Raw genomic sequence first — 27,047 nt, forward strand, 5'->3', positions numbered from 1 at the left:
TTTTTATGAAAAAACATAATATTATATTATAATATATGGTATTCAAATTTTAATGGGAGATTTCGTGAAACACTTTAGCAGTGTTGCGAATATTCGTACATCTAAAGAGATTCAAGCGTATATAATACCATAATTGTTGACTATACACTCGATAATATGTGTATAATTTAATATTCTGTGTTTGATATGAATTTCGGTATAGATTAACACGAGCGCATGCGTTTTTCCACGTAAAAAGCTACGGGAAATTGCGCAAAAAATAACGATCATATTATGTTATGCGTATTATTATTATTATTACATAATATAATATAATATATGTAATCGGGAGTTATCGCACTCGTTTTCATAATTCATATTAGTTATTACATAGGTAGGAGATGAGATGCCCATGATTTATAGTAGTTTCGTGTACTGTCCGCGGAACACGCGGTCGAACTGCTGCGGTGCGAAATGCACACATCTCGTAACGTTACGTCTCGCGTGTACCTATAATACCTTGAATATGTATAATAATATATACGCGATCACGAATTCTAAAAAACGAAAAATGCACGCGACTGAAAAAACAATGTGCAATAATGGCCGAGTAAAGACGACGGCGGGACAACGACCGAAGACTATACGGTGTACGAAGCGTGAGACGCGCGCACGGGGTGTAGACGATGTATACCTATGCATAGCTGCAAAGAGGGCGCACAAAGGGCATTCGTGTGCAGTATACCATGATATTATTATCATGTATTATTGCAGCGGAATTGCAGCAGTGTACGGCGACTCCGATGTTCAATCGCCCGTGTACGCGCAGGGTGAATGCATACAATATATAAATGATAATAAACATGCAGTTCTCGGAATACATGGATACCGCAGAAACGTTTTGTGTGCGAACATCATGCACCGAATAGCGATAATATACATCACAAAAAACTACCTAAGAGATATTCATTCGCGTATACTACGTGTTATAATATATTATGAAACGAGACAACGATATTTGTGCGATTCACGCAGTAGTGTGTTTGTGAGTGTGTGTGTGCGTCTCTCATTTTATTTTTATTTTTTCAAATACGTTAGCTATACACATAATATACGAGTGACTATATATGTGGTTGAAGGGGGTGGTGGGTAATGATGAATATGGTATATAATAGTTCTTACCCTATATATAATCTATGTAATGACAACCGTTACACCTATAAAATAATAAAGGAAAAAATGCGTTTTCAGAGATAAGATTTAGCAAATGGCTTTCCCTCTGCAGCGCCATTATAAAATATTATGTAAATACCTATACAGTGCAGACACGCATATGTGTAAATTAATGTGACCGAGATGTTTAATCCTTTGAAATATTATTATAAGCATTTTTAATTGAATTCCACCGATGACGCAAACTTATAATGTTTTACTCAATGTACATTTACGTTTCTGAACTATTCAACTACGCCATCATAGGTATATGATCAACGTACTATTGTATAAGACCGTTTTAAGTATAATTCAAGACAATCAGACTCGTTCATTCATAAAAAAAAAAGAATAATCTTATACCCATTCGTGTGAACACTGTGAACAGCTCTATTCGTTCAATTGACATTGAACATCGTAGACATAGTGCAGTGCGGGTATTTATAACATGCGTACCTATACTTATTACATAAACTAAAACCTTATTATATATACGTATAATTTATATACATATTATTTTTCTGTATTATTATAGTGAAAGTGTGTATTAATTATCCTTAATGTTTAATGCGCACGTGATTTAACCACTACTGCCGTTTTGTCGTATATAATAATAATGTATAATAATGATAATACACAATGTTTTATGTACTGCAGCGCGCCATCGCACTACGTGGAGTGTTTATACGGTCTTTTATTATTTTTTCCACCTTTTACGATTATTATCGGTTCCTTTCATGCAACTGTTCGAATAAAAAACAGATAAACACGAGTCATTTATAATATTATCACTATTATGATTATTATTATTATTATTATTGGGTATTGACAGCGCGCGTGCGCATGCGGCGTATTAAAGCGATGTTCACACGTTTATATTCACATAAAAATCTCGATAAAAAAAAACCTGCGGAATAATAATACCGCGTGCCGCCATCGCCAGTATGTGTATGTGTGTTCATACAGCTTTCTTAGGTGATCAAAAATATTCATTACCCCGTTTCGTATATTATATGTTGTAGGTATTTATATAATGTGTGCACCAGTCTTTAACGGACAGAAAGCAGCTGCAAAAGCGAATAACTTTGATCATTACATGCACCGGCTTAATTAAAGTTTTAAGACGCCACCACTGTTTCGCCCTTGGCAAAACTTAATAACACTCGTGCGGCTGCGTGTGTATAATGTATATATATATATGTATATATGTGAGTATAAACTCTAACCCGAGGAGTAGTCTTCCCTTGTGGTTATATATATATATATAAATGTATTACAGCGAGCTGCTGCAGGTCCATTAAGTTTAATACAATAACGTTGCGGTTTAGAATTTTTTCCTCTCCCTCTTACACTCTCGCGTTTTCTGTGAAGATATTTCTTGCACCATGCTATCCAAACGCGTTTTCAAATAATACGATAATAAACCAAATTATAAGACGCGTGACCGAACTCTGTGCTCCGCAATTGCTGTGAACTGAAAATTTATTTTGAAATCCCGCGCGGAACGATGTATACGCATTATATCTCAATTCGTATTATACATATTGTTATAAACAGGGGAAAGAGCCCATTAATATGGCCACAGTCGCCATTTCCTTAAGTATAAATATATTTGCATGTGTGTGTATGTATGATGATATTAACACGGTGTAGGAAGAAGTTAAATCGTCAACAAGAATACTACTACAACCGATGCTACGAGCCAACACAAACACGTGGCGACGGCCCACCCGTCGGGGACGACGACCGTGCCCCAACTGTGGTAGTGCAAGTCAGTATGACGGGAAGAACGACGGCGAAACACTTTTATGGGAAGTTGTTCATTTTTGTTTACTGGAGATTAAATCTGTTTCCAGACTATATCCTACGATATATATGTATACAGTCGTTGTTAGTGTTATTGCTTTTGTTTGTTATTATTACTATTTTCCCCTCCTTTTTTTTTTGTTTTGTTCTTGTAACTCGAGACAAATATAATTTAGTATTTACTGTATTATTATTTTTATTTTTTTGAAAAAAGCTTTTTCGATTGCAATAATGTCGTGTATATCAACTATTCTCAATTTATTACACACATATACAGTAATAAAAAACAAAAATCGACGAAGTTAAGAATTTTAAGTATGTGTATGCGAGTTGATAAAGAGAAGCTGCAGTCGGTTGCTATGGTCGTATTGTCATGTAATTACGTTTTCTAATAATAAAAATATATACTTTTCGTTAAAAATTTTAAACGAATTGTGAGAACTAATTGTTTATAACTAAATAACATCACATAGTTTTCTGCTACTAAATTTTAATTGTTAGCTTTGTAACGTTAAAAATATTGTAATTAATAATTTCTGCAGTTATGACATAGGAAGTATTAATAAAATTAATGAAACATTTTTAAACAGAACCTTGATTTTAAATAATAAGTCATTAAGTATTAAGCTTATATTAATCAATTAGAACCTATAGTTTTGTTTTTATGTTTAAAACGAAATTAAATTTAGATAATATATCTTTTATTATACATATAACAAGAAATAATTATAAATTAATCGAGAGAAAAATAATTCATCTCTCCCTTAGTCAATTAAATTGTAAATGGCTAACGATAAAATTATTGTTACAAAACATTATGACAAGGACCTACTACATGAGGTTGTAAACAAAATTAGAATTCTTTTTTTTAATAGTTAAATTTTATAGGTAAATATAATGTTCAAATGTTATCGCATTGCGTTAAATAAAAAGACCTTTCTCAAGCATATCATATAATAATATGTATCCATACTTAAAAATAAACGTATCAATTGTATTTGGATTAGAAACATAGTAATCAAAAAACGTTTAACCAGATTGAATAATAATTAAGGTCGGCATATAATGTAGTGGTACTGTGTTGAAGTGTAACATAATTTCAATCGTGTCGGAAAAAGTGTATTTTTTCTCTTTTAAAATGGATACACGTTAAAAACCTATAAAAACTATCAGATTACTGTAATATGTTTAAATGCGATAAATCACGTGTATTGTGATATCTGATGAAATTTTATTGATCGTTACGTAGAAATAAAATTAACCGCAACCGAAAATAAATTACTATACATACATAATGCATAGAACTCGTTTAATTCATATATAAAAAAATCAATTTACATAATAAGTGAATTATAATGTTAAATCATCAAATCCAAGTGTGAGATTCCTGTGGCGATTCCAATTGTATGTCATAAACAAATTATTATGAGTATAGATAATCAGCAAGATATACATAAACGTACAAATGTACAATCATTAACAACTTATAGACAAATAATAAATTCACTTGGTTTTTTCTGTTAACGAATGTCATTTAAACCAACCTTATTTTATTATATTCATAGGCACTTGTGAATTCTAAAATTACCAAAATATTTGTTTTGTCTTTAAATGATCAGTTGTGTGTGTTATTATTATATTTTTCTTTTATAAACTTTATATAATTATTATTAATATATTATTATATATTTTATGTAATATATGTATTTTTTATTAGAATATTATACATTCTGTACGTATATTTTTACAATTAATATAAGTGCTGTTTATATAGTTATAATATAGAATAAAGTAAAATATGATAAAATTAACAAGCTACATTTTATAAAAATTGAATGCTCCAATTAAGGAGCTAAAACGTATTAGTGAAACTTAATGACCTGGAAGTAAGACAATCGATACATTAGGGATTAGGAAACCATTTTGAATGAGGAGAGAAATTTTTGATGCAATATTTTAAGTTAACATTTATAATGTTTATGAAACTTGAAAGAATAGATTAGTAATGAGGTATATAATTGGATTTAAAATTGATTGATCGGGGAATTTAAGGTACGATATTGAAGTGGCCCTCATAAATATATTTATATTCTATATATAATATATTTTTTTGGCTTAAATTTTTACTAGAACAGCTGATTTTTAAGTCTAACAAGTTTTATCTGTAAGCTAATAATTTTTCTATATATCTATGCCTATTATATTCAAATAAATAAAGAGGACTTACATAGTTAACATTGACTTATTAAATTCAATAAAGAGTTACAAAATTCAGTCTCTGAACATAATAACATATAGTTAAATACGATATTCATTAAACATAATTATATATACAAAAAAAAGTGTTTATTGGTGTATTGTGATATTCAATATTTCACCTTAATTTACAAAGAAGTTAATTTTTTTAACTCATAGCTTTATGGTGTAATTTAAGTTGTATTTAGGAGTTTATTTTTAAATCACTTAAAAATTTAGATGCAATTAAACAAATAATGAGAACACAAAAATAATAATAAACCCAACCACTTAATACTTGACCGAAGTGACTGCTATAATGGTTTGCTAAAAAAACTGTTCTTGTTATTTTCAGTAAGTCTATTATTTTTTTTAAACGTCTACTGGTATATTACAAAAATAACTTATATAAAGTGATATTTAAATATTAACAAAAGTTAAATATTTATGGAATAAACTCACTTATTAATTATTTATTTTATTTTAATAGAATGACAAAATAACGTTTATAGAATACTATGAAAGTACGTACGAATACAATTACCTGTCCTATTTCACCAACAGTATGCAAAATTTATTATTTCAAATATTTAAAAATCGTATACTATGTATATTTTTCACAAAAATAAAAATATTTTATTTAAACATTATTTTAAAAGCAACGAAAAAATCAATAAAATTTTATTTTAGGTTGAAAATATCAGTTAAAAAACAGATATTAGTGGTTTATTTTAAATTTTTCTTCGTTCTCAACAAGTAAATAATTACTAGCTTAATGAGTATGACGAAAAATATATTTTTTTATTGAATCGGGTATGGATTAGATAAATAAATCACAAATTAAATAATGAATTAAAAATTAGATTAAATGTTAAGTGAAGTAGGTACCTATAACTATTTAAACTGACCTGATATTATTTCATTTGAATGAATTCTAAAAACTTAATCTATTTTTAGTGATGTATTGGGTTAACTTACAACCACCAAAATAAGCGAATTCTATCTTATCGGTTTTCTAATTATACTTAGCTAAGATGTTTAGAGTAATTAAAAAAATGATATACTTAATTATTTTATCACATTTAGACTAGTAAATATAATTTAAAACTTTTATATTATAGTTTAGATACACATTATATAATAATAACGTGTATTGATTAATGTCGTTGATTTTATAATATATACATTATTCAAAAAAATTACTCTCACACGTTATTAAAAATATTCAGAACGTTATTAGTAATTAAAATGTTTTGATTGATTTAAATGATTTTTATAAGTTCAAGACGCTCGAGTAAACAATTCATTTTTTTTTTAAGTTTCCTAGCTATTGACTTGTATTAGAAAATAAATATGTGGGCACTTTTGTAGGATTCAAATGACGTGTGATGGTTAATTCAATCAACTATTTCTTAAATAATAAATACGTTGAAAACGTTCAAATGTATTTATAGTGCTATACGAAAATGATATGACTAGTAGGTAAACTCAAAAATAATAGTAGTTAGTTCAAATCCATTGGGTAGAGTGTTAAATATTTAAATTTACACGTGAGGACTGGGCATTTTTAGGTACTCGTGAATATCGAAATAACGAAAACTAGAATATTGAAGTTGTATTACCAATTATACGTTTACAGATTAAAAACCATGGGCAATATAAATAGTATTAAATTAATCCGTAAATGATGGTGTAAGTTTATTGTTTAGAAACTGCAGCAGTAATTTGTCTTTACGATAGTTTTTACAGGATATTCGAAAATAAAAATTTGACATTCATTATACGTTACGATAATATCTACTCAACTGCTGCAGTGACAACAGTATTATACATGACGTACACATTTTATATAATACATATACCTATGAGCGCACATGAAAGTTAAAAATTTAAATTTTCATTTCTCGTGGGCATAATATGTACAATATTATATTGTAAAATATAATGCAAGCACACGTCGTACGCATAGCAATGATGCGTTTTCGGATTTTTTCTATTCGGTGAAAAAAAAAGCTTATATATTCAAAAGGCGGATTTTATGTGTGGCGATAACAATATCAATATCTTATATCGTGAGTATACACTCCGGTATCCGGTTTATTGCACAGGTTGAACCCCATAAAACGGAGAAAAAAACCGATAAACTCTACCAACATATATGTATTGACTCGGGTGTGGGATAGAGAACAGGAAATATTTCCGGCCGGTTTATCTACGTGACATTCCCCTGAATCGCCGATTGGGGGAGGTTCTAAAAAATATACAATAATAACAATGATACGAGTATAAAATAAATATACATTATAATCGAGAGACGATGATAACTCCCTAATATAGTATACCTTCGAGATACAGTTCGTTTTATAGTATGTTGATATTTTTTTTGCCATTAAAAATCCAATTCATGTATAATATATAGGTATTATTTATTACGCCTACGTACCTACTAAAACTATATAAATTTAAATAATATGTTGCTACTAGTCCATACGAATCAGTGCTAGACTGAACCAAAAACATATCAGAAAACAAGGTCTGTATACTCGCGCAGGTCGACGAGCTAATAATGAACCCCGCTCAACCCTTTTTTTGGACGACCGTTATTAGACTATATAATTATTATTATGTAATGAGTGCGTTGAGCGCGGTGCGTCGTTAATTCGACAATAATCAACGATGTTTTATCGTCTCTTCCAGATTAAAACATAATATAATAACGCGATATCTAATTATAAAAACAATAGAACAACCCGAATTTACAGCGTATTTATGTATAAACATCGAACAATATAATACTATGCTATCGTACGTTACAAAATGTGTTAAGTATGTAATATAAAGAGCGAGTATATACATATATAAACAAACGATCAAATTTATACTCGTCAATTATCATATATTACATAGGTACTTATTACGAATTACATTAATTTTTTTTCACAGGGACTAACATCACATGTTTATGAAAATACATCGTGTACATAAAATAAGAGTTATACTTTTTCTAGTGATATTTTTATGTATAAATATATAAAAAAGTTAGATTTACGTCATGATGTTTGAAAAATTTATATTTAATTATAACGATGTTTCATATAAAAGTATTATAGTCAAAAAACGTGGTATATTAAAATAAAATTTGAATATTCAAATTATTGTACGAACGATTGCAAATTCGCAGGAACTCATCAGACAGTCGACGAATAAAATGAGATTCCTGTCAAAATTACAATCACAAAATGTATGCACCATTCGTAATAAATTCCATAAAACTGAAGCATTTTTTATTATATGAGTAACACAATATTAGAAATTTAAAAGTATAAACGCAATTGATGATGCAAGTAATTTAATAGGTTTGTTCATACTTTGTCAAATATTTCATTAGTTATGACTTTATCTAACGCATTTATAAAAAATCATAATTCATAAATCGCTAAATAATATTGTGGAAACAAAGTCAAGCTAAATAAAACTCACAGTTGAATTTTTTTGAATTTAAATTGAAAGTCAAATTTTAAAATATAGTTTTTTTAAATGTTTCTGTTTAAATGTCGTTTAGCTAACGATGACGTACAATATATTATGGCTTGTAAAAGTATAACCATTATATATAAATGTGAGGTTTATGTCTTGTAGACAAAAATAAATTATTTTTCAAAATTGATTTTCTTATGGAATCTTTGGCTTTTGTAAAAAGCGATCTGATTCTTTTGCATTTTTCAACTTTTAAGAATATTTTCAAAATCAAAAAACTTACACATCGTGCAATCTAGTAACACTAAGTCGAACTACTTGTCACGACGCAGCGCTACAGCTGCATCATTTAAGCGTATTGCAATAATTTTTGAGTCGACAAGTTAGTCAACGTATTACACATTATATCGTAAAATTTATACATTATAATATGTTATTATAAGAATGGTAGAAATCGTATCCTTATTTAACGTCATATCGTATTTCTCCACGAACGATCAAAATAGAGATTGTAAATTATAATAAATTAAACGACGTTTCATGGTAAAAATAGTGTAAAAACTATTTTCGTACACCATCAGTAAACTATGTAACATAAATTATATCATGATAATATTGTGGAACTACAATATATAATTAATAAAGATATGTGTTCCAAACAATTCGTATTTCCGAATGAGTCTGCTATTTAAAATCTATAATCATTTGCGCTTTTGTCGGAACGTTTCGTTTATATATCAATATATATATATATATATATATGCATGGTATGTATTTAAGCATTAAACAATAAAAATAATCATTATTTACTTGATAATAATAAAAGTGATACATTCAAACGATGAAAAGTGCTGTTAGCACGATTTCCACACTTTTGTCGTCGTATAATATGTTATATATAGGTATTTTAATTATGAAACTGCAGCTGTAGCAGTGCGGATGTTATGACGGCTAACGGTATTGATTAAAATTGTAAAGGATTAGGACTGATTATCATTTTTATCTATTATAGTTAGAATTAATATAAATATACCTAGCTAATACGAGTATGTGAATCATATACGCGTGACGGTCGAAACTTATAACCCGTCACGGCATGCAATGATGCGACGTTGCAATCCATTTTAAAATCCATATATATATATATATTAAATAATATTAATATACAGGTTTTTTCATACCATTATACTCGTATAATATATGTGCCTACATAATGTTTTTATAAGTCAGCTACAATAGGTACCATTGCTACGAGGAATTAAAAGTCAAAGATTCCTTACTTAATATTTTTCAAAATAAACGGGATATATCAACAATAGCATTTTCTAATGTATTTCAAAAACGAAATATCATCAACTATTTATACATATTATCATTTTGTAAATATCATATAATTTTCAACATTTGTTTTTAGAAATATTTATAAACATTTGAAATTTTCGGTTTCTTAATTTTTTTATTTATACCTATAAGTATTTATTTTTTTTTCAAGTCAAAAAATTTGAAAATGTAATTCAAAATTACTCATAATTAAAAAAAAAAAAAAAATAATAATTTTAAGTGTTTAAAATTCAAATTTAATCTTTTTTTTGAATTGAAACTTTTTCTAAAGATTTCAAATGTTTAATTAATATAATTTCAAAAAAATGTTTATCACTATATTATTATTATCTAAACAAAACAATGACATTTTCAAAATATTCATATCACTAATACTCATTAACAATAATATATGACATAATATAATAATTATTATATTTAAATAATAAAATGTGCAATGTATTACTGAGAAATAAATCCAAAACGTTATGTATTAATTATTGAAAAATAAATAATAATATATTTTTAGAAATAGAGGCAACCACTTTATCCTTCAAAACCGTTGTTTGTATACAATAATTTTCATTGAATTCAATTTAAACACATCCACAATAGTGACCAACTCAATGACTAACTATACTCAAAACATACTTCAGCAAAGCAATTTGCCCGGTTTATAAATAACATTTTTGTCTACGGTTATAATTTTTTTTTATGACACGTTAAACATTTTTTGCATGCAGTTTATGACTAATAATCCCTATATGCGAATATTAATTATTATAATATGATATAATAATACTATTATATTTATTTGTTTTCTAACTCATCATTAGTTATTATGATTAAGTAAAGCATATTCCTCAAAATAATATATGCAACTTTTTGCATAATAATCATAAATGTACATGGTTGTAGATACTGATTTATTATGTAATGTTTATTCTAAAGTATGAAAAACATTTTTAATATTTAGAAAATCAAATCTTTTTATCATACCTAAAATGTGATTTCAATCTATATTAGATGTATATAATAGTGTACTTATATTGGTATACTAATAGATGAAAAGGATTTAAAATGTTTTGATTGTTCAACACATATAGCAGTACACTTTATTTTATGAACAATAAAACCAACCAATAGCTACTTAACTATCCACTGTGATGTCAGAACATATAAAGTCAATTTCAGAGGGGTGACGATCTCCTTCATTACTCTCTAGTATAAGCGACCCTTAGACTTAAACTTAAATATATACACGAAAAGGTACTCACCATATTATAAAAAATCTTCATGTATTTGGTTTCTTATGTGATTCGTGGTATATTGGTTTAATGGTGTATTCTAGAAAAAAAAAAGTATACATTTTTATTCGATAAATAAATTATAAGTTAGTCTGTTCGATCATGAAATAAGTTAAATATTGTTTTTATTTGTTATCGTACGTTTTATATCATATAATAATATACGTTAATGCAAATACATATAGTTGTCATCGTACCCCGAAAAAAGTAAGCGAAAAACGAATTTTTTCTATATTTTATTCATTATATTAACTATTTACAATCGAACACAATTGGTTCAGTGCTAGTTCAAGTCCAAACACATTGATGTACATAAAATAATATACATGATATAGGTACCATAAAATTTACGCATGGGAAACATTTATGAGAATATATCAGTTGTTTATCAAAACATTCACATATTACACAATATATCTATAATACAATATATTATAATATATATTTAGTCGCTTATCTCGTATATTATATTTTTATACTCGCGACGTAATTTTGATCTCTGCGAAAACTATTGTCCATACTACGATTGAAGAATTAAAAAGGTTAGATTAGGATTCAAATTCGGCTAGCAGAAATAATTTTATATCAATGGCTATATGAATATAAATATATATATATATATATTTATTTATAATTTTATCATTAAGTGTATAATATATACCTATAAATTTATGTATAAAAAACAAAACATTACAGTAGATTTAGTTGATAATTCGATTTATTCATGGACTAAACGAGTTTCCTAACAAAAATAATCATTTGGTTCTAACTTTAGTAAATACTTTCATATTCACATTTTCTGTCTATATTCATTCCCACGTGTATTATATTAGAAAACACACACTCGTAATATTCTGAGAAAACTCCGCTATTTTTGGTTTTATAGGAAATAAATTTCTATCAAAATATATCGAAACAATAGTCATATCTGACATATTTGTCCACATACTTGATGTAAAATACTTTTTAGAAATTAACAATGTACTAAGTTAAGCGTTAATCGTTTAAAATTATCGTAGGTAGGTACTTAGTTCTATAAAAATAGTGCGTTGATTATCGACGATTCATAACCAATAAAATACATAAATCGTTTATTAAAGGTTATCGTATTTAATATTTATACTAACATTCATTGGTTGTATGATGCATTAAATACATTTCCAGCTCTAAAAACCTACACAAGTCGTTAGAATACGGTATTCCAGATGAGAGTAAGTTTCGTGTATACTTTAATATTATAACCAAAATATAACATTATACAACTCTTGATACCTACTATTTATAACCGATGTTCTTTGCGTGTTGGTTTTCATCAAAACTTAGCTCCAACAACCACAATGTTAAATCTAAGAGCATTTATAACCATACATTTTGCGCGCGCGTGTTTCGAATACACCGAATCCTGTCGGTATATATTATGATGTAGTAGTGGTAGACGACGCAAGCTAAGTATAATATTATAATCGTTCATAACATATGGTAAGCGGAATTACTTCCAAAAACTTTAGAACGCTACTACCACTACGTACCTATATGGTGTATATATATATATATATCATATATGTATCAGAAAGTTTGAAAGACGCATAAAATTTAGTCTGATTAGCGTTTTGAGCGTGACTTCATCGCCCGAATACATATATTATATTATATTGCATAGGTAAAAATACACATTTCCAACAAAGTCGTAGCAGTCATATAATATCTGCAGTATCTACCTATATAGCCCGTTATGCACTACGTACGTATACTGCACACCAATTTACGTGGATATACCTCCATACACATCAGCACGCGTTATTATATATTACATTACATAATGCGTTATATTCTCACACGTCGCACGCATTCTATAATATATATTTATATACGCATACATACACATACATACTATATAGATAAGTATTATATCCGCACGTGTCTATGTACGTATACATGACGGCGGTGATAAAAACAGATGATTCGCGCAAGGGAAAGTGCAGTATATATACATGCAAGTAGGTACAGATAATATTATGGTAGGTTACTCCTCCACCGCCGATAGTGTATAATATGTACGATGCTTGTGTCGACACGTCGTCGGAATGTCTGTTGGGAGTTTTCATTAAGGACCCAAATGGAATATAAAAGGGCGACACGATATTTTATATATATACGACGGCCATGTTACAACGTCGTTGGCCAATTTTCGTAAACGTTTTGTGTTTCACCGTGCCCTGTTATGCTCAACCGGCATTACTACGACTGCTACTACTACTACTTTTATATACTACTATAACACTATACTAATACTTTGATACTATATATATATATATATATGGTTGCAGCACGGTATAAAGTCGGCGAAATTGTTCGGCGCCACCAAGTGAGTGCGGCGCACGTGTCCGTAACAACGTTTATTGCGATTATTAAATCGACCACCGACAAAAATATAAAAACTACAGACGCACGTACTCAAAAAAAAAAAAAATACATGTATGTACAACTGATCCATGACGAAGACTTGTCAAATGAAATTCGAACGCTTACTCTAAAATTTGAATTTATTTAATAATGTATTACAGGTGTTTATTATTGCAATGCATTACGATATCCGAGTTAAACAAGCAAGACACGAGTTTAAACTGTAAATTAACGAAGTGCCTATATCTTGACGTTTATTATTTTTTCAATTTTCATAATGTATAAAATAAGCAAGAAAAAAAAGTAAATGGCATCATTTTCTGGTAGATAATTTAATTTAAAAGGGTGTCAACTGTCAATTCATCTATCCATTAAAACACAAATAAGTAGAATACGATATTTTTCAACGACGCCAATATTTAGATATTCAAATAATACTGCATGTAATTTGGTTTACTGTTAATTATCATGTTTAATAAAATAGATAGATGTGTGTGTTTGTGATATATATGGTCGACAACTGTGTTTTACAAGTTACACTTGCTCGTTGACGAAAACTTACAAGTGTATATTATTAACCTAATTCCGCAAACGAAAACCATCGACTGCAATAATGCTGATGGATGAAAATATAATAAGTATAATTGTCTAGTAAATATTTTTCTCTACTTTGCGAAAATTAGAAACTAAACACATTTCATTACATAAATTACTTCACACACACACACACACACACATATATATATATATATATATATAGAGAGAGAGAGTTGTGTTTAAATATTCTTATAAAAAATATAAAATAATTAAAATTTACTTCAAGTTCAAAGCCCAAGCATAGATATTTTTATCTATAAATCCTAAAAAACAACTATAAGATGTAATATACAATTATAATAAATGTTATTTCGATAAAAAAAAATATGCCTTAATATATTTAAATAAAATGTATTCTTATACTACCACGAGCACAGAAGGTTTATTTTTTTTTTATAAATTGTTGCTAGCACAAAATATCTTAACTTAAAGTATTCAATGTTAATTGACTTTTATAATGTTATTTTGTGACACTCTTTACGACTAAACAGGTTTTGAATATTATAGTTTTGATAAAATCGTCCATACATATATATATATATATATATAGAATGTTTAAGTACGATTTATTAAGTCATTTCTTATGTTCGTAATAAAAAATAATTACTTTTGTAAACGAATGTAATCTGACTTGAAAATACCATTAAAACATAATTGTACACACTACACAGGTAAAACAATTTCCCACAAAATCGTTAAATATTTCTAATAAAAACTTAACTTTATATGTATAGCGTAGGTACACCGTATTAAACTAGTATTACCTATATATTATTTACAACACTTTTATCACTTTTCAATTTGAATTAGGTTATATAATAATATCAAATGGACTTTTGTGGATAGATCACCTGAAATCTCTGTGGCATGAGTGATATTAAAACTTAGAAATATATTCTATTGAAATCAATTCGAATATTATAGAATATTAAAACGATTAAAAGAAGATAATATTCGCGAATTAATAATATAATACCATATATTATTATATCATTCGTGCAGTAATGGCTACTGCTATAGGGCAGCACAATCGCGTGATTATATATCGATACAACCGGCAACTGCTACATAAAACCAGTCGAAAAAATTGATCATTGGGGTGTATATATATATATATATATATATATATATATATATAAAGAGAGAGATATATGAGTGTGAATGAGTGTGTGTGTGTATATGTATTATTTTAGAGGACCATATAACATACTATTATATCGAACATATATAAACAGAACGTTATGTACACCGAAACTGAACTATATAAAAGCAGAACGGTTGTTTTTATTTTGTTTTCTCTCTCTCTCTGAAATAGGTTATACAACACCCCACCTACACACACATATACATACATATAAAGTGTGAGAAATGTGTAGAGAGAGAAGGGAGTGTATAACGTCTATTCGCCCCTCACCCACACAAAAACAGCCGGTATTGTATGCGCGATACAGTCCGGGCGAAAGGTTCACTTATCGATTTTTGCAAGCATTATATATACACGGTTTCCAGAGACAGCGTGATAGTACATATATATATGTACCGGAGACGCAGTTCTCTTAGGGCCAGCTGCAGTAGGAGAGAGAGATATGTCCCCCCATAGTAAGAGGGTTTCGAGGCCAAAGAGCGGGAGGGTTGCGTTCTTCTTCTTATATATACAATAATGTTTATGTATATATATATATATATATATATTCGTGCTATAGTATACGCGAGTCGTCTAAGATCCGCACGCGTTCAGAAGTTTGGCCGGATACTATGCGCAATGGAAAGGGGTTGGGAAACCGTTGTATGTATATCTATACGACAGGGGTTGGAGAGAGTATAAGAGAGGGTGAGTGGTGAGTGAGTGAGCAGCAGCGAGAACTTCATCTCGGTTGTGTATAGCCGCGGCGGGTTGGCGGACGGGCGGGCGGTCTCGGCCGACTCCCGGGCACGACGCCGTATCACACATCATTGCGCACCCGAGGGATTTAGGTGGTGCATGGCCCGCTGCTATCTTAATGCTTTTCCGAAAAGCTTTTCGCCCCATTCCCACTGCGGCAGCAACTCGCCGACGACCCGCGGAGGGACGTAATTGCTGCAGTAGCTAGCGCTCTCAATTCTTCTCTCTTCATTCTCACTCTCTCTCTCTCTCTCTCTGTTTGTCCACCCGCCGAGTCTCCTCTAGCGAAACAACAACAGTAATAATAATATACAGTTATATATGATATCACATGTATACAATATTATATCTATACATGCGATGACGCCTCGTGCAATCGTACGCCTATGGACCAAACTCGAGAGATTATTATTATTATATATATATATATGATCGACCCCGTGTGTGAGGTGTGAGATACATATACACCCATATATATGTCCGAGTTAAGTTATATTCTTGTGCAGATATGAATATATTAGAACAATATAATATGCATCTATAAAGCTTCAGCGATTTTTACTGATATAGCTTGCAGCAATGCCTTATATAATATAGTATTGTCACGGATATCACGGACGAAACCAAATAATAGCTATATAAGAGATAGTGCATTTCGTCTGTATTAGCGGTATGCAAAAGACCAGTAGTGTAAAACATAGGACAAATACTATTAACACGGAAAATGTTAACTACCTAAATGTATGTAAATAAGCATCATACTAATTTATTTATCACACAAGACTAATAACTATGTATACTTGCTTAAAAATATATCATAATACTATACCATTCCTTACTTAACTCATATACGACCATGTATGGCGTTAAACTGAGGTAGATACACTCAATATTTTATTTTATATTACATATTCTTCATCTACAACTGTAGATTCTACAGTATGTTAAAAAAATTGAAAGTAAATTAAAACATTTTTATCTATATTATATACTATAATCGTTTACAACGATATCATATTCCTAATAATATATTTGTACCTATCTACATAAAAAAGCACTTAATTCTATACTACCTACTATTCTTTATTACTATTTTAAATCATAGTAAATAATCAAAGTAATTAGAAGATAATTAATTTTTATTAATTCACTTCAGTAATTCATATTTTTATGTTTTATTAGACGATAAAATATAATTATGAAAATGAGAAGTAGGAAACAATGCAAATATTGAAATATTTTAGATCCTTTATCCAAATAAAAACTCATCAAATATTATATCTACAGAAAAAAATGGTGCCTTTATAGTATAAGGCAAATTTCATATTGTTATACTTCATAATATTGTCTAAAAAAATCGAATATTTATAAAAATTCCAAAGATCCCTATCCGCTTCACTCTCGTTAATCTATTCTAAGGATAGATAATTCATACATCACTTTTATTACAGGATTTTTGTGCGCCAAGTACGTTTTTTGTACAACAATCTCAGATCAAATTATTCAATCACTTGACGCATGGATGAGTCTATAAGAATCGACGAGTTCGATGGATTCGACAATCCCATACCATAATAAAATCATTAGTATATTTATTATCTATACGTATTGCATATCCAAGTCAAAATTAAAGAGGAACCTAATCCAATACTTTTTGAGCATATTATATAATATTTTAATTCTACAATTATTATTTACATCCATGGTTGCATTTGTTACCACCTTGGTTCATTTAATTCCGTTTATTAATATTTGAAAATTATTCGATAAAAGACAATTAAATATCAATTAGAGAATTTATTACTATTTCTTAGTTTTATGTGTTAACGTTTTTTTTTCTTATTAATTCATAATTTAAAATTTAGCTAGTTATAAATGTATAAATTGTATTAAATATCTATTATTAAAATTTAACCAATAAATGACGAAAAATAAATCCGAATGTATAATACTATAACTACAAAAATATCTTAAAGACATGCTAAAAGAAAATGTGTTTGCTCGAAATTAAATAAAATCATTTTTTCAACAAAAAATGTGTTTTTTTTTTTCATATAAATTTTATTTATTCAGTATTCCGCAAAATTAAGCAATTACTTAATCACGTATTTTATTTTCCATTTAAGCATATTATTTTACATATATTTTCAACCACTAATTACTTAATAATTTTTAATTAACATGTATTAGTGTATAATTCATAAATTGTAATAATAATATATAATATATACTAAATATTATTATGAACGAGCGTTGTGTAGATCACAATAAATTTCATCAGTTTTTTTTCTATTTGTTTTTAAATTCTTTAAACAATTAATTATTATAATAATAATTGTTGTACTAAATTTAAATAAATAAATATTTTTTAGTTGATTTTATGATATAAATAAGTCTAATATACATATATTATTGGTGAAAAACATTTAAAAAAATATCAAATTGCAATACTATAACTCATTTATGAAGATTTCTATAAACAAATGGTAAAATTTGGATCTTAACCTCAAGGTAACAGCAATAAAAATAGTGATTTTTTTAAGTAGACTGCCGTGAAAAAAAAACGTCAGTGGTAAAAATAAAGACTTGTAACAACCATATCTGTATCTTATTATAGCGATTAACGTAAAATTAGTCTATGTAATGATATCAAAGTATTTTGATAAGGTGCATTTTTTTAAATAGCATATCATAGTTTAGTGCTAATCCTACTCCGTATACATATTACATATAACTTGTTTGAGTGATAAGAAGGAACTACGCATAGATATTTTATTCTACAATTATTGTAGGTATAAGTTTGTGGACAAAAATACCCATTTTCACGTAAGACCCACCGCGGAGGTCGAGAGGTATGTATAAATGATGGTAAAGTTTTTCTTCTTTCATTTCTTTTAACCAACGCCGTTAGTACCGTCTGATACCGCATTCCGAAAAATCTCCATATAAATGAGATTTCCCAAATGGCCGCGTCGTTTTCTAATGCGTCGTTTTTATAACGCGCGCAAAGTTAAACGATTCGTAAAATAAGCTCGAGACCGTTGTACGCTCTCCTGCGTCGACCTATAAACGAATATAGATTATACACGAACAGTTTCAAAGTTATGTGCATTCTAAATAGTACATGCTTAATAATAATATATTCTTGAATATCTCTTTGGGATTTTCTATTAGGCCAAATACTGTTTATTTTTTGATCAGATACCATGGCGGAAGTCGATACATAATATGATGTTTAACCGTTTTTATTTTTTTCAAATAGTTTTGAACTGAACTTTTTAATGGCTTACCACTTGCGTATGGTTTATATAGTCTAGAGTGTAGTACAATGTATGCTCATATATATAAATATATATAGTTTATAATAAATTATAATTTTAAGTGTTTATGTATATACTTATATATATAATAATAATAAAATTAATGCACTTTACAAATCAATACAATACGATTTTTGTCCCTCATAGTTATACGCTATTTCGCCACACACAATTTACAGTTTTTCACGTAACCCGTAAAAATATACTACTGTATATATAGCTCAATCTAATCTAAATCTACAAGCAATGTACTTAACAAAACAATATACATATATAGTTAGATGCAACTATAATATTAAATTACATATATAATACCGATTATAAAATCAGACTGTTAAATACTATTTTATACTTCAATTTAATTGTTGAATAACAATAATATATTATTTTTATTTAAAATAATATATAAAATTATTTCCAAATAGTTGTTAAAAGACAAAAATTTTAAGATTTAAATTATGATCATGTACATGAGTTTGAATATATCATTGCAATAACCACTATGGCACAACACTAATAGATAATAGGATAAAAGTGTTATTTTTTTTTTACGATTAAGTATAATAATATATAAATGTACATATTATACTCAGCATGCGACAAACTACGTATTGTCGTCTTAATATTTATGCAATTGAATGAAATTTTTTCGGATAACATGAAACGGTTTAGTTTTAATGTAATGATTTGTTGGTATTCGAAGCAATAAAATAGTAATTCTATGACCACTGAAATTAATCAAACTTTATCGAATATAAAACACATTTAGAGGCAAATCTTTGCATTCAAGTGATTTATATTTCGAAATGAGGTCAAACATTTTGAGAAAAAAATATTTTAGAAGCTTCTAGACGATTTAAATAAAAACATAATATAGAAATCTAGCTACGTGTTACAAAAGTACAGAATAAAATACATAGTTTGATTTTTAACATAATATGATAATATTATGTTAAAAATCAAACGATAAATCATTCCATTTGAAAAACAATTTTCAGCGATTTTCTATTTTCTATTATTTTTATTATTAACGACTGTGTAATGTGTTTCATTAAATGTATTTGAGTAAGCCTATGAGTTAACAACAGTATAAATACATATTAGTAGAAATTATTATAAACATATATATGCAAGAAGACATTCAAAATAATAGTTCCAAAAAAAAGTACACGCATAAACAAAAAACAACAGCTTAAATTGAATAAATATTTCAAGTATTTTTAATAAAATTAAGTTTATTTTAAAATTTCAAAGATTAAAGAAAATAACTGTATTATTGAAAGAACTTAGGAAACTATTATGCTTGCTGAATCACAATAGTTAGGTAATCGGTTCATTTTGAAAACGAAAAACTTAATTAAACTTATTTAAAAATTATTGATTGTAAACGGTATAAAATAATAAAAAGTAATTGTTAATTGGTAAATCTGCAAATAAACTCGAATGTAATCTCATTTAAATTTGTTTAATTTTAAACAAAAGAAAATAATACAGTTGATATTTAAAATTAATATAAAGATATCAGTGATATGAAGAATTATTAGTTATTATAGTATATTACTTTTAACTTTTTAATCATTATCTACTTAAATATTCTTAGTAGATAAGAAAAATTAATTATTCCAAACAATAATATAGTAGGTACCTAAGTAAAAGTTAAGAAATAATACCACTCTTCAACACTAATTACTTCATTTACTGACTATACTGTTAACACACTTTTTGTCTCTCTAAAGTAAACATTAAATAGTAATATAAAAACAGTTTTTATATCGTCTGCAGAGCTCGGCAGTTTACTTAGTTTTAAATACAGTGTATTAAAACACTGGGGTGTGGATTGACCTTTAAAAGCACAATCAATAAAAACTTTTTTTTTGGCTCACTTCTTTTCAAACAAAATTTCAACTTGACCTCCATTCGCACGCACACAAATTATACACAATAATATAATATTTTAACCCATCATAGTATAAATTATAAGCACGGTTACGACTGTACTAAATTATTCCATTTCCATACTCGGGTAATTGGTAAAAAATCACAATAATAATATTATCTAAATGTTTCAACATATTATATGCATCGGTAGTATGAATTGCAATCTATATAACTATAAGAATTTTAATAGAAATATAATCGTATTAAAAAAAATTGTACAAAAAAAACCATTTAATTTTCATCCCTTCGATTTTTTGCAACAGTTAGGATATTATAAACATTAAAATTATGTAATACTTAAATATGTGTGTTAACATTATAGATTTATATAATATTTATTATACATCTCATTGTCTGTCATTCGTCGAATATACTTGAGTATAAAAATATTTTTCAATCTGTGTACTTCATGCATTAGGTTATATTGCGTATGCACGTCATAATATTATACTATTTAGATATACGCTTGTATTACCAATATAAATATACTAACGTTAAGCATAAATACGCGTAAGAAAATATATTGTATATTATATTCAAAGGAAAACACCCGAAACAAAGGGATGAATCTTTATTATACCCTTGCTTCACGTATATAATATAATATCCGCGTGGTTTAAACATTTTTTCTCTACGCACGTTGTATGTCTAAAAGGACTCATGCGCTATTTCTCCGCCGCCATACCACAACCATACCTCCATCGTAGCAGTATCTGTGTACACATAATATATACGAACATATATATATAAATGGGATACGCGAACCGTCACTATTATAACTTACTGCCGTGCCCTGTAGGAAAAATAAGTTATTCTGGCAATACCAAACGGCAGTTTGTTTTAACGGCCTCAGTTTTCCCGGGCTTATCCCCGTCTGAATACAAATGGCCAAAGATATATATATATATACGCACCGAGCGTTTCCTCCTTTCTTTTTTTCCTCACCACTCTTCACCCCATCCCATCATCGTTACCGGTCAAAAGTCCCGCAGCTCGTTTGCTTCCGCCGGCCGGAGGGTTATTTCCTCTCTAGTATTCTTTTTTCTCCTTTTTAAAAAAAAAAACTCATATATATATATTTCTTTCTGAATTTTCCGCCGGGTCCGCCGAGCCGCTCCGTTACTCTTGCACGCCAACGCCGTGTACCATTTTTCTCTTATTTTCCCGTTCACCCACCGTATGTCGCTGCAACGGGCAGAGTCGGCAGCCACGCGCGTTTCATTCCTGCCACGTAACGCTTTTAAATCGCCTTGCGGAATCCAATTCCTGAATCGGGGAGAATAAAAAGGGGCGAGAGCGGACGGACGACGGTGTGGAACGGGTACAAGACAAAGTACGTGGGTGGGTGAATGATCGAGTAAGGGCGGGGAAAGAAAAAAAAACACGATGAAACGGACCTACAAGGAGAGAAAAAGCGATAAAAATAATTCACGTATTTCTTAGCGTGCTTGTTTTTACCGCCGCCCAGATAAACCTATGTTATATTATTATAGGTACAGTGTATATATATATAAATATACCGGTGTGGAAATTGCGTTCCCCGCTCCGCACATGCCTCATCGGTTTACCAATAGCTACTTCTGCACCAACACAGGGCCTTCATTGCCAAAACAGCTGCAGAAAAAGCAAAAAAAAAAAAACTGGCTTTTTGCAATTATTTTTCGTTATATATTTTTCTTATTTTTTCCTTTTGAAAAACTATTTTGATCAAATGGTCCGATCGGTGAAATGGCCGACTGGAGACGTTTCGCTCGAGTTACAATAATATATTATATCGGATACGATCGAGTGCCGCCGAAAAATAAAACCCAACATCGTCTATCTAAAACATGCTGTATACGGATCGTTCGATAAGTTTTATTTTTTTACGTTTCGATTAAAACTACCTACGCCCTCTGCATAATGTTATATTTTTATATTTCTACCTTTATTCGTGAATCACTATACACACTGCAGATTTGGGTATACATAATATGTACGCCACATATTATGTGCATACATAGGTGTTAGCTTTATAATGGCGTTTAAAAATATTTTACTTTTAGTCTTAAATGTTCAGCAAGATGACGAAATTAGATTATAAAGTATTACTTTAACCCACAACGTATAATATATCGTTATTCGGCTTTTGAAAATGAGTCGAGTGTTTTTAATTTAGTTTGAAATACTAAAAACGATTTTCATAATTTATCTATCTTTTATAAACATTAACTGCTGCAAGATTTTAGACGACAATGTTTAGGTTTAAAATTATTTACATTTATATTTGTATCGATTTATCATTTGTCCGAATTTAAGTTCATTGATAAATTGAATGGGCCTAACCTACTCCATCATTTTTATGTGCAGAAATGATAGTATTCTCTTGAAAAATTATTTTCTAGCAAATTTTCAAATATACATAAAATATAAAAAAAAAGTAAACCTGATGTAATTATTATCGTTTTTTTCTATTTGTTTATATTGTTAATCTACAGTTACATTTGGTATTGATATGACTAAAAAATGTTTGATTTGATATATAATTATTTCAGTATCATTGAATTTTCAAACAAATAAAATAATTTATTGTGTCTTGAATTATTTTCATAGATTTGAAACGAAATTTATAAGAATAACAAAACAAAGAAAAAATTTGTATTTTTAATTCATTCAAACCAGTCAAAAAATTACAGTTTTAGTTTTTATAATAACAATAAAACAGTAATGGATTGATAGGGTATTCATTTTATTGGATAAATAAAACAACAATTGTATAGTGTCTATTATATAACTGTTTATTAAAATAATCGAATAATAATAATCTAATAATAAGCTTTTTAAAAAATGAATGCAACATTAGATTATATACATGATGAAACGGGTGAAATAATAATCTACGCATTGAAAACTGTAATAATAATTATTAAAATGGAATGAATGTATACAACATAAAGTAATTTATTTGTAGTGACAAATCGATATTATATATACATTTGAGTTTTGGTTGGAAAACTATATAAGTTTTTATCATTTTAGCGGATAACACCATCATAAATAATATATACAAAACGTCCAAAATCTCAACACACAACACGACAAATGTTCGCATTCGTAACGTTGTATAATATAGATATGTGCTGCGACAAAACATTGAAGTCACATCGTAAACCGCTTAAAAACCAATCACGACAAAATTGAAACGAGAGTACGTATACGTTTATTGTGTTATATATTATTATAGGCACACGGGCGTTTAAAATACAGGATTACGAGTGTGCTTACAATCATCAATGTGCATTGTGCATGTGCTGTGTACAATATAACATGGAAGTGTATATACGGTTTAGCGAATAAATGTTTAAAATTACGAAAACAATCGTAATTTTTTATCGCAGATAATATAAAAGCACCAATTACGTCTTGTTTAAGGCTGATACATATTACATATCTAAAATTATCGTCATTGTGCCGCCTATTTTCAAAAGAATAGCAGTAATATTGTTAGCACAGCAATAATAATAAATAATAATATATTATACGGTTATATAATGTTGCGCTATCGGTACAGCGGTAATCGACCGACCACTGTTTTAAAACACTCGTAAAACATCAGGACTGAGGCCACACAACAGTACACAAAAACTAAAAGATTGCCACCTACCTCGCGGCAAAGATTTGTTAAAAACTTATTATACGCACGCACCGTCAATGCCTAAATATCATATAATTTTATATAACAGTCATCATGCAGGGATCTATATATAACATATATATTATAAAAATCGTTTTTTTTTTTTTTTGATCCTCCTCTCACCTTCTCTGAGTGGATTTTTTTTGTATTTTAATCTAGCCTACCGACACAGTTTATTGCATAGCAGCGCGTAATTTATTCGGGTCGCACGGATGCCTTTTATCGGCGACGCCTTTTTCGTTTTTCAGTTTCGTCTTTTCCCTCACGCGCGCGCGTTCCTCTTTGCCGCAGCACCACAACAGTACATTATATTATATATATAATATTGAAATCGAAACGACGGAGTCTTATGACTTATACACGCGAGGCTACATGTATATTTCAGTAGGTATATTACATGGGGGAGAAAAAACAATAAGAAAAACAAGACATCGACCATTATAAAAACCTATAAAGAAAACAATGAAAACGTTTTTATACTTGGCACGACACGATTACATATTATTATTATTATATTTTGTATTATTATTATCACTATTGTATTATATATTATAAAGGGATTAGATAGATCTTCAACGCCGCACGTACTACATAATACTGCAGTTTATACGCTACACAAAGCCTATTCTGCTTGTACGTATTACCTATAATATATTATATGTATGTATGTGCAACAGATTTTATATAAATATTTCTATAAAATCTATTAATATTTCATTATTGTATTTTTAATAACGTTTTTGTAGTGATGCTTGACAATTTAATCGGCATAACTATTAATTATTAAAAACAAAATTAACATTTACAAAACCCACGTCACCCTTAACATCTCCGTCAAATAATATACGATCAACGCCGCAGTTTGTTGATATTTTTATATTTAAGTATTATAACGCGATACTCAGTGTTGAAAACATTAAAACCCTTGTACTAACAGATAATTGTATATAACATGATATGATGTTGCATTGACAACTGGAACAAGCGTGTGCGAAGTATAGAAGAGTAAAAATACTTTTACCTAAGCGAATGTCCTTTTAATTAAATAATTTGCTATACAATTTATTTGTAGCTTAATAATTTTGTGCACGAAATTTTAAACACTGTACAAATAAATAGATATCTAACCCTAAATATAAAAATATACATACTTATGTTTTCACATTCAATCAATTTTTAACAAAAAAAAAATTTACATCTAGAATAATCCATTTTAATGTCACTTTTAGTATTAAAGTGAATTATTACTTATTATTTAATAAAGAAGTAAGAATATTATCTAAGGCACACTAAGAAATATTTTTTTATATTTTAATTGTAAAGCAAGTTTTGAGTATTTTAAAATTGTAACTATATTGTAAAATTTAAAATTCCCTAAACTTATTGCTGGTATAACGTCCACTTCTTAAGAATTAGGAATTTATTGTGGAAACAATTTTAATATATTTTTACTAGCAAAATACGATAATTATACATTTCAATCTCTGTAGACTATCGATTTGTATCCATGTCCATATATAGACTAAATTAAAAATCTTTCAAAAATGAGTTATAAAAATAAGTTTTCTAAAACTTACTTTTATTAATATAAATTTAAATTGTTTATTACTGTAGTAAATTTAAAATGTATTTATTAAACAAAATACTTAAATACATCTATTGTTTATTTATGAGTTTAATATAATAAAATCAAAATTTATAATTTATAATAATCATCCCTTAAAATATACATAATATATAATCTATCAATGAAATATTGCTTAAACATTATTAATTATATAACGTATTTGTAATCATAAATGTGAAATATACATTTTAACACAAAACAATTAAATAATATAATAGACGATTTGAAATTTGTATTAACTGCAACGTAAAATTAAAAATATTTAAATATA

Source organism: Melanaphis sacchari, unplaced genomic scaffold, assembly GCF_002803265.2.
Source record: "Melanaphis sacchari strain LSU unplaced genomic scaffold, SCAv2.0 Contig0_pilon_pilon, whole genome shotgun sequence".
In the NCBI taxonomy this organism is placed as follows: domain Eukaryota; kingdom Metazoa; phylum Arthropoda; class Insecta; order Hemiptera; family Aphididae; genus Melanaphis; species Melanaphis sacchari.